Below are 11,046 nucleotides of genomic sequence, written 5' to 3'. Positions count from 1 at the left end.
AATTAAATGAACTAAATAGTGAATTTACTTCTTGCTCAATAAATACAATGCTTTGACTTCAAAAAAATTTAATTTTTTTCCTATGGTCATCATTTGTGGAGAGAGATTTCTTATTCTTTCTCATGCGACGCTGCCTATAGATTCAGAAAAGCCTCATGTTGTGATTTTATTTTTTTCCACTCTCAGTACCTGTCCAAGTTGTGGCCTAAGCCTCAATTAGCCCCATGTGGTGTTCACTCCTGGCTAACTTTGCTTGTCGCTCACCCCCAGGAGGAAACCTCCACGTGGCCACATGTTTGTTGGATGAATGTTTCTTTTTGTAGGAAATGCCTGGGAACAATAGTCCAGAATGGTTATTGAATGAAATGGGCAATGCTCCACTTTATTATAAAAAAAAAAAAGGCGAAAAAGTCACTTTTCCAGGATAAGTTGGTTTGCTACAAGCAATACCATAGAGCACGGGGGATACATAGCAGCCCTTTTCCTATGTCAGGACTGTTCCAGCCCAGGCTGGCCCCGACCCTGCTCATGGTATGGAAACACTTCCGCTCTTACACACACACACACCTGGAACCCAGGTCCAGGCGTTGTTTCAATGAGGTGACAAAGGTGTTGTATGCGGCTGTAGAGTTACTACGTCTGACTACAGGGTGTTACCTGTGTGTGCACACTCCTCTGCACGCACACATTCTCTCCCGAACAATGATGACATGAGAATATTTCTTTTTGTTTTATTTGTCTAGAGTCAAATATTTACTCCTCCCGCTCACCAGTATCTCGTAAGCCCGGCACTAGCCCACACTGCTGCAGGGCTGGGACAAAGAGATGATGTTACAGTCTGGTTTCTATGGCAACAGAGGAGGGGTAATGAAAATCGAAATGTTGGAAACACCCCTTCTGACAATTGTGACATAATTCAGTTTATTACAAGGACGTAACTACCAGAGAAGCAGAAGTGTCATTACCTTGCAGCTCATGTCGGCAAAAAGCTACAGTGCACATTTCTCTTAGTTGGGCTGCTGAGAGGAAGGAAACATGAAACACACACACACACACACACACACACACACACACACACGCATGCCTCGCGTTCTCTGCATGTAAAATGTGTGTGTTCTTTAAAAGCCAGCGGTTGGCTGGTTTTCCGGACATGATGTGGTTGAAGCTGTCATCGTAATGGAAATTCATTGCTGTAGCTATGGTAAATCGAGTTTCTGCCTGTGCTGAATGCATTAGTCTAATGAGATGTGTGCAGCCGGAGAGCAGGGCTGCTGGAGACTAACTGTGAGCTTCTAACACCCGGGTGGACGCTTAGCTTTTGCAGTACCCGGTTTGCATGTACCGAAAGTCTTCTGCCTCCTGAGTCAACCTCCCCGGCCTGGTAAAGAACCTGACCAGGGCTCTGGTGAACCCGCTGTAGGTAAGGGAGCCACACAGTCGGAGGGTGTGCCGTGGACACGGGGTTCTGCTCTTTCCGCCGTCGGCACGACGGGTTACCTGGCTCAGCTGGGCTGGGGGGCGTGCTCCCCCTCGGGCACTGCATGAATGTTCTGCACTGAAACCACGGAGGGCGGCAGGTAACTTTAGTGCCTTCTCCTCAAAATACAGTGTTTGATTTCTCAATCAGATCTCGGGGGAAAGACGGAGCATAGAACCATATAGTTGATAAATTTAGGGTATATACATGTTCACTACTCTTTAACTCTGCATTTAAATATGTAGAAAGTTGTTTTCCCCCCGAAATGTGAACTCAAATAAATGCTTAGCTATTTTTGAAATGATGATTTTTGCTTTGTTTTTAAATAAAAACATTTTCAGTTTGTCTTGGGATAAAAATATTTGCCTAATATTTAATGTTTAAAATCAGTGTGTTGTGAAGAGGCGAGAGTGGTGTTTTAAATTGAGTTTTATTTTTTGTATACCAGATGGGATGTTTTACGGGTTTTGTGCTGGTGTTTCCTAATTTCCCAGGGTAGATGAGAGTACTATTTGTTGCTAGTTGCTGGTGCTGGTTAGTTTTTTTGGGAAAAAGAAAACACAGGTGGCTATGGCTTGTCAGGAGCAGTTTTCCCAAATTCAAATACAGAGTCACCTCTTTCCCAGGTGGGGACGCTGTGTGACTTGAACCCGATCCCACGTGTCCCTCCTGCTGGCACAAGGCTCCCTCCCAGGTTCCGGGCTGAGCAGGAGGGGACCGGGAGGGGGGCGAGGTGCCGGCTTCGTGGAAGTCACCGGACCGATATTTGAGGGACTGGTCAGAGCTCTCTCCGCTCCCTGTAACAGTCACCGAGCGGCGGCTCCTGGCTGGCTGTGTTCTGTGTTCAAGACCGTCAGTCGCGTTCTGAGAAGGCGGCTTGTTGGCTGGGCTCAGCCCCTGTGGTTGGGAAAGGAATCCAGGTGCTTCCGAATGGAGATGTTGGTTGTCTACTCTATTTTCCTTCCTTTGCAACCAGAGGGAGCATTTTTAAAGAGAGACATAGTTCTTTTCTTCCCCAAGACTCTTTTCTTTGTAAATAAAACAATATTTGGAGTGGAAGCATGAACAATAACTGTCAGGGAATCCACAGCGCGGTCAAGCCGAGTCCTGTGGTGGGTGTTGTGTGGAGAACCAGCCTAAGAAAATAAGGCGGGTGTTTGAAGAAGAGCTGGACGGAGATGACCTAGCAAAGCAGGAGTGGTCCCACAAACGCAAGTAAAAGGTTAGCATAGAACCGTCAGGGAAGCGTTCAGGTTGTTTCAAAATCGAGACTTTTTAAACATACTTGTGGCATCGTTTAAAAAACCGGAATGTGTTTTCTTTAGCTCTTTAGACTGTGTCTGTGGAGGGGCTCCGATATTTTGGCGAATTTATCCATCTGCTTGATTTGTGGAATTAGAAGAAAATGGCATATCCCACAAAAACGCCGTTCTTTGATGTTTAGCATGCTGACATTTCTTCCCTGCGCCACCAGAATGACTTTCCTTTTGCCGTCAAAAGTGAAAATCAATCAATCAATAAAAATGGGTGTGTGGTAAGGGGAAGGAAAACAACGAGAAAGACAAGAGGAGCTTGCTTTCTGCCCTTCGTGCCCTGTCTGCTTCTGGGGTGTTTCCAGGCGGCGAGCAGCAGGTGCAGTTTCACTTTCTGGTGCCTGGCGCCCGGGGCCCCTCCAGCAGCAGGTCAGACCCGCAGGCCCGCAGACCCGCAGGCCCACTGTGGCCAACGAGAAATGGCGACTTTTAAACACGTGAAACAGCACGTTCACTATAAAAATGAAGCGATGCCTCAAAGCGCGAGGGTAGGAAATGTTTAAACTTTTAAGTGATGTGAACATCAGACTGCATCTGCGCTCGCAGAGAGCGGTGGCTTTTATTTGGTTAGTCTCCGTTTTGGATCTCAAATTCTTCAACACATGCAAGAACTACACGACTAAAGTTCCCTTAAATCCAAACGAGGGGCGCTCGGAGAGAAGCGCCCTGTCCGGACATTCGGGGGGTTAGACGCTAGAGTGTTTTGCAAGTCCTTTTACAGTTTGCGTGCCGGTGGACACATCATACCTCTATATTCTTGCCTCTTAAGACCCGGGAGAGCCAGCACGGGGTGCGGGCAGAGGCGGGGCCGCAGCTGGGAAGTCGCTCCCTGGGGCCCGGGCAGAGCTCTGCGGGAGGAGCTCACCCCAGCCTGCACCCCTGGGAGCCTCAGCATCACACTGGCACCCAGGTGCGCTCAGCGCAACCCACGCGTCCTGAGGAGAGCTGGCGGCGACACCGGCCCCGTGGGGCTGCCCCAGTTCTGTCCCGTGCGGCTCCTCCTTCCCCTGCCTTCTGCTTTTGTTCAGGGACGCCGTGGGAAAGAAGGAGAAAAGGCGAGGACAGGCTCTCCCCATCCATTTATCAAAGAGCATAACATGCAGCCCGGCATTTTGAAGAAGAGGTTTCTGAAAGCCGGGCCATTTGCCGTGAGCACACATTTCTTTATCTGCGTGGGCAAATTTGACTTGTCTAGGAATGAGTTTTGAGTGAGTGCCTCCTTGGACATCTTCTTAATTCTGTGATTTCCCAAAAGGCTAGTGTGAGCTTTACCTGTTTTTATGATTTCTGTTGCCTTCAAGGGCAGACAGGTGAGGAGAAACCAGGGGATTAAAAACAGCCCCTGGGAGAAAACACAAATGGTACGCTGCATAAATAATGGAACAGAAGCCACTACTGTGTCTAGTAAATTACTCTAAATTTTAATTAATAAGTCACAAAACCCACACATGAGCTTTAAAAATTACCCCTTTATCAATAAGGTCATAATGAACTTGCTCTGGAATTAGCCGTTCTCTCAGCCCCGGGCAGTGTGCAGCCTCGGAAGTTGTCTGGAAGGCTGCCAATTTTAAACAATCGGTCTTCTGGCAAACTTACTGGATTTTAAGTCAAACATCTATTGTGACATTTTCCGACAAGGTTCAAAGACCACTGGGATCACCCGAGTCGCGATAGAATTTCCGAGATGTTAGGATTGCGTTTAAATCTGTTGCTTTCTCTTTCTTTATTTTCCTTTTCTACCCCTGCCCGCCCCCCCCCCCCAAACAAAACAAAACAACAAAACAAAACACAGCAACAACAAAGCTTTGCATTTGCAACAGCGCCTCGCTCTAGTCTGGGCTATAAATTTCTGCTAGGATCACTGCTGTGTCGCTGTGGCGAGTCCTGCGTTTGTTGATACACATACACCAAGTTCCAGGGCTTTGGCTGCAAGCCCACGAGGTCCTACGTGGTTTTTTTTAAATTTTTTATTTTTTTTATTGTTGTTGCATTTGACTCAATTTTAGTTCTGGCCAAGGTTCATTCCGTAGCATTTCTGCAAACTCCCACCGCAGTTTGTCCGATGCCAAGATTGAGATGGAGACTTGAAGCAGAGAAGCTGCAGGGCAGAAGGGCCATATCAGACGCACTCAGGACTGTTTGAAATTCGGCTTGTTCTGACTCCACACCCTAATGTCCGGAGGGGTACAGGAGGATTGGGCACTTCGGGGCAGTCTGCTCTACAATGATCTCTCTCTCTCTCTCTCTCTCTCTCTCTCTCTCTCTCTCTCTCTCTCTCTGCCTGTCACTGGTGGGTGGCGTTCAGGGGCAGCCTGATGAGGGGCACTGCTATTTGGCCACAGTGTGCCATGTCTGGAAGGCGAGTGGTGATGAGGTGCAGTCAATCTTCAGAAGTCAGAGCTCTCTCCCCCCATCTGGGTGTTCAGAGGGAGGGTAGGTTAGCCTTGGTGGCTCTTGCTTCTCTCAGCCAAGAGACCTGGCCAGGCTGGGGTGCTGGTGACAAGGCTGTGCTGGGTTAGCTGGCAGGTCTGACAGTCAAGAACATCCCTGCCTCAGGAGGGTGGGATGGAGAGGGGCAGCAAGCAGGACTTGCGTGTTCTGGAATCAATGAAAATGTGTCCATCGGGAGAGGCACTCTGCCACCATTGAGGAGATAAAGCACCTCCCACTGCTCACAACTGTTACTCCGTGGACTACTGTTTTAGGACAGAAAGGAATTTATTCCCCTGTGGCTGTTCTCGGTTGTACTAAGATGAAAAGTCGCTCCACGGAGCCTGTGGGACACCCTGGAGTCACAGGGATATACTCTGAGACCCACATGGCGAGCGTCCCCGGGGTTGCCACTGTCACTGTTGGGCCAGTTGTGTTTTAGAGAATCTGGTGGCACAAAACCATTTAAACTCCTCCCTCAACCTCCCACCAACGCAGACACGTTCTACCGACATTTTTGTTTGTGGGGAGGCAGATGCGCATTTCTTTTTCGGCATTTATTGGTCAGATGGATGGAACTTAGTCCCGGAGTTGCTGATCTTCAAAAGCGAAGGCCCTCTCCTGCAGCCAGCCGTGCCCTTCGAGGAAGGCGCCGGGCTGACCAGGAGTGGCCCTGCCTTCTTCGTAAGGATTATGACCCAGAAGCACAGGAGCGGCGTTAGCCAATAGGGGGAAATGAACGGGCCAGGGAAACACAGTGTCAGCGCTGTGCTTTGAAAGGTGGTGATGTCTGGTTAGCCCCATGATGTGACTCGGCTTTTGGGAGCTAAATATTTGTTAACAAAAGCCTTTGCCCTCTTTTCCTTTCTGTGCTGGTCATGACAGAGCAAAAGCCCCCATTCTTTCAAGACAAAACATATGACTCCAAAGTAATCCCAAAGAAACATGCAGCCCTCGGGGAAGATGGGCACCAAGCCTGGAACAAAAGCTGAGCTGGGCAGAGCAAAGAACTACCCTGGTTGGGTCCCAGTCCAACCCGTGAGAAATGGCACTGAACAAGGAGGTGCTGGGGTAAAGCTCAGAGGAGAGAGAGTGTGTTCCATCCCCCTTCCCCAAGGGGACCTGGCCGTGGCTCCTTCCTATACCCTCTGCAGTCCCAAAGGATTCAGTGCGAGCCAACTGTAGCCTGCGGCTGTCACCTTTTAGCTCTTATGGGTCTTTTTCTCTTGGATTGAAGGAAAGGTTTTCAGCTTCTCCTTTCACATTTGTCCACAAGTCATCCTGGGGCATCACTGATGAGAAAATCGGGTCGAACACCCAGCGGTGTGCTTTTCTCTGGTGTTCGGTGCCAGGCCCACCCATCAGGCCGGTGGTAGCGCCCAGCAGTGTGTTATGGAGTAAATGGATGCAGCCTTCGAGGCTCTCTGGGGCTGGCCTCAGGATTTTAATCCTGTTCTGACAGGCAACTGTGGCCTTGGTGAGTGAGGAGAGGAAGAACTGACAAGAGAAACACAGATGAAAGCCAATTCCAGGGCATTAGGGCTTTCTGTTTGGGGAGGCAGGATTTGGAGGTCATGTAACTTAATTTCTTTGGGCCTAACCATTTCTATCCGATCACAAGCTCATTCTTTATGGCTTTCCAAAAAAGAGGCTGACCATTCTCCTTCACAGCCCTTTAGGAGTTAGTACCCTCACTACTGGGAAATGATGGCGGTATCAAGGTGTAACCAAATAATTAGCCATTAAGATATGCTGTTTATCCTAAAGCATATAACTCAAGAACGTCATTGAGTTTATTGATCAGCACAAAACTCCACTGTGGGAATATATTTCTGTCATTATTCAGCCTTCAGGATCCTGGGGTCATAGGTTCATGCTGTTGCCATTGTTGCCTGTACTGGGGAGTGTGCCATGAGATTTGGGGTTCAATCCAATCACCTGTGTATTTCCCCTTATATGGGGAACTCTCCCTTTCAGATGCTAGGAGATGCTCAAGCATACTTGATTATGTCACTTTAACAGCTCATTTGCAAAAATGCTTCAAGTGGAAAGCTGTAGATAGCTTTAGATTTTGGTGCACAAATTACGAACAAAGCATGGGAATGGTGAAAGAAAAACACACCCAACTTGTTCTAATGTCTGAAATCACCACCCACAATGTGATAATATAGCTCTTATTTTGGGTGTTGGTAACATAATTAAGTACTTAACATCAATAATGAGGGCAAACTGTATGGTGGGGTTATTTTGGTGCCCATGTGGAAACGGTTAATTGGTCCCACAGTGAGAAGCTGTACAATGTGTGTTGCCTTAATGAGACCAGGTGAGTGTAAACTCTTTCCAGGGAATTGAGTTAGAAACTCAAGTTGGTGTGTGATGTATGTGGCAATGTGTGGGGGCCAATGCTGTGTGGTGGCATAGAGGAGTGGTCATTTCTCCCTGTTGCCCTCCCTTTTAGTTAGAAGTTGTTTAGCAAGAACCAAGTAAAGAAGAACACAGCAGAGTTAGGAAAAGGGGCATTCAGAAAAGTTTGTCTTGTACTTTTTTCCTTGGAATCAGCCCAAATTTCTGCAAAGGTCAAGTGCTAAGAAATTGGGTTCTTATTAGTTGGCCTGAGACCAGAGTAATGTGGAATAAATTAGAAGTATAATCATTTAATATATATATATATATATATATATATATATATATATATATATATATATATATTTCTGGGCACAAGATAAGTTTTTATGACTCTATTTGACATTTTCATGCCAGAAGAAAAAAAGAAATTCTATGCGGCCAAAGACCTAGCTGGTCCTTGTAGATTTCAAACAGTGGACAAGTGTGGGTCTCATGACTTCCTGGACAAAGTTAAGAAAACACTTTTGCCAAGATTTTTCTGTATTCTGCTTGTGTACTTAGTAGATTGGTCAGTTTCCAGGGGTTTTCTCTCTCATTCCTGAGAATACAGATTTAGGGCAGGTTGGGAGAATTTACACTGGGACTATGGAGCCACTGACGTCCCAGACCATTTCCCAGCTGCTTACCCCTTTGCGAAAGCTGGAAGGTGAAAATACTAGCCAAAGGAATGAGCTTGAAGCAAAAATGCGTGACATTTGACAGGAAGAGTAAAAAGCAAAAGCCTCTACTCTGAGAAATGGTCTCTAAGTGAGTCCTAGATTCCTAGATTGAATGGGTTTTGAAGGCTCTCTGGGACGTGAAGGCTCTCTCCCAGGGCAAGCCTCCAGCGCTTCTTCAAAGGATGAGGACAGCACAACCTCCCTCCTCAGGAGGCGGCCCCTTTCACTGTTGGAAGCTCCAGCAGTTAGCAAGGCCACCTTTCCCTGCAGAACTTTCCCCAGCTTCCTCCTCCAGTAACTTCCTCCTCTGAGGGTGTCCTTTTGTCCTTGGAGCTACACAGAATAAACGTAGATGGAGCAGCATGGATTTCAAGTGGCAAAAGCCAGTTCCAAGGCTACCAGTGCAACCCAGGACAAGCATGGGGGCCACCCTGGGCCTCCCTCCCCTCCTCTCCTCCATGGGATGGTATTCCTGTCAGTCCCCACCTCTGAGGCCCAGTGCCTTGAATGCAGCAAGTGCCTAATAAATGTTTGTTGAATGAACGAATGAATGAATGAATGGTTAAAGGAGAGATCATGTCAGCATGGTGGAGGCAGCACGGTGTTGTGGGAAGAGCTGCACACTCTTTGCGTTACCCCCACTTTATTAGATCATAGGGTTAACATTTCAGAAGTTGTTGGGAAGGTCACTTCGGGTAACGTATGTAAAGTCCAAAGGAAATAGTCTATGGAAAAGGGCTTTGCAAACTGTAAAGTGCTGTACAATGACCATAAATAACATGCTCCCATTTATTGAGCATCCTAGGCTCAGGGTTGTGAGGGAAGCACTAGACAGGCTGTATCTCATTTATCTGATTTCATCCATGCAGGAAGTCAAGATGGGAGGGGCTATTTTTCCTCCATTGTACAGTTAGGGAAACTGAGGCTAAGTTACACAGAGTGTCAAGGGTCACATGGCCGCGTGAAGTTTGCCGAGTCTTTCCTTTGGTTTTAAAGCACCGATGGGGCTTCCGTGTCTTTCACCTGCGAGGCCTGCGGAGAAAGGGCTCTTTCATGCCCGCGAGCCGAGCCAGCTGCTCCCGCCGGCCTCGCGGGGCTGTTCCCAGGCCCAGCTGGTTCCAGAAAGGAAATGATTCCCTGGTGTTTCCACTTGGAAAGACATTTTTGATCCACAGCAGACTTCTTTTAAAGCGGTAGGCCTCGGTCCTGCCAGACTCCACACTCATTTTTATTACAAATGTTGTTTAACTCCCTGTTTCCAATCCTGAAGTGAAGTTCCCAGATAACATAACCCACTCACACCCGTAATGCAAGAGAAATCAGTGTCATGTCATAACTGGACTATAAAGATTACCCAAGGCCCACCCACACTGGGGGAGGTGACACTGCTTCACTCAGTCTACCGATCCAAAGGTGGGTCTCAGGAGCACCCCCCAGACACACTCAGAACCACGGCCCAGGCGAGTGGACACATAAAATTAACCATCAGAGGTGATGTCCGGACAAATGCTGCACAGGTTGTATGTAAGGGTCTGCAATTTGGTAAACACTCCTTTGAGCCCTAAGCTGTCCCTGTCTCTGGCCTGATGATCTGGAGCTGAAATCTGGGTGGTATTGTTCCGTTCATCAGGATTGTGATCCTCTGAGTCCTTCCCATAATTTCTCCTGAGAAAATTATCCTTCAGCTTTCAGAGCAGCTTTTTAGAGCAGGTCCCTGTGTGACTCTAATTCTGGGAAAGGTTAAGCCACCTTTCAGATTTCCAGCCGCCCGCTCTGGAGTGGCCGTTCCCCAGCCTCCCTCAGCTGGCCGCTGGTTCCTGCCAGTGCCCTGGGCTGCCCACAGGTCTGCAGCTGCAGTTCAGGGCCCCTGCTGGCTCCCACACAGCATCACACGTCACAGCAAGCTTGGTCCTCTAGTGAGAAAACGTCTGCCCTGGAAGTCAGGGTCCTTTGACACCCTGTCTCACTGACGTTAAGTCTGGCTCAATGGTGACAAGGAGCTCAGCTGTGATGTATACGCTATGACATCATCGGAGCTATGATAGCCCGTGTCTCATAGCCGTGAAGGCAGCTGGACGTTTCCATGTCCCCGCTGGGGCCCTGCTTGTCTGGATGATGCTGTGTGCCACCATCGATTTCACGGACCCACCTTCTGCCCTCTGAATTTGTGTCCAGACTGCCCCTGAAGTAGGATAAAAATCTTTAGAACAACAGTTTTATCTGTTTGGCCTCTTTGACCTGAAGTGTTACTACAGAACAGAAAGTCAGCGATGGGTGCCTCAGGGGGATTGAAGGAGACACAATCAATGGCTTTCAATTGGGGCAGTTCATACAAAGTGCTGCAATCCAGCACGGCCAGGTGTCCGAGGGGATGGAGGCCTCCGCCTGGGACAGGAGACATCGTGTAGGTCTCAGAGGAAGCGGGAAGGCGGACTCGGAAATAATACGAGACACAAAAAGAAGCACAAAATGGTTTTCTCTGCAGCAGAGAAAACCACATTCACAAAACAAGTTGTGTTTATTTTGATCACATACTTATAGGAACAAAACAGCAGTGATCTGTTTCCTGCACTAGAGGAGAAAATGTGTTCTTAGTGCCTGAACTCGTGTACTAGGGGCGCCATAATAAAACACCAGAGGCTGGGTGGCTTAAAAAACAAAAATTTATTTTCTAACAGTTCTGGAGGCGAGCGGTCCAAGCTATTTGGTTTTTCCTGAGGCCTCTCTCCTGAGCTTGTAAATGGTTCCTTGCTGTGTCCTC

At 48.0% G+C, this 11,046-nt stretch overlaps 1 protein-coding gene across 1 annotated transcript in view; it reads left to right on the top strand.

Annotated features, from left to right (window-relative positions):
• Positions 1-1,169: 1,169 nt before the first annotated feature.
• The window catches only part of SCML4 (Scm polycomb group protein like 4), an 83,090-nt gene continuing 73,213 nt past the window's right edge, over positions 1,170-11,046 (top strand). The window contains exon 1 of the mRNA XM_081094716.1: positions 1,170-1,420. The gene's annotated coding sequence lies outside the window, so the exon portion shown is untranslated. The remainder of the gene's footprint in view (positions 1,421-11,046) is intronic.

This window comes from Myotis nattereri (genome assembly GCF_964212035.1).
Source record: "Myotis nattereri genome assembly, chromosome: 6".
NCBI classification, from domain to species: Eukaryota; Metazoa; Chordata; class Mammalia; order Chiroptera; family Vespertilionidae; genus Myotis; species Myotis nattereri.
This window is presented reverse-complemented; position numbering and strand designations above follow the sequence as displayed.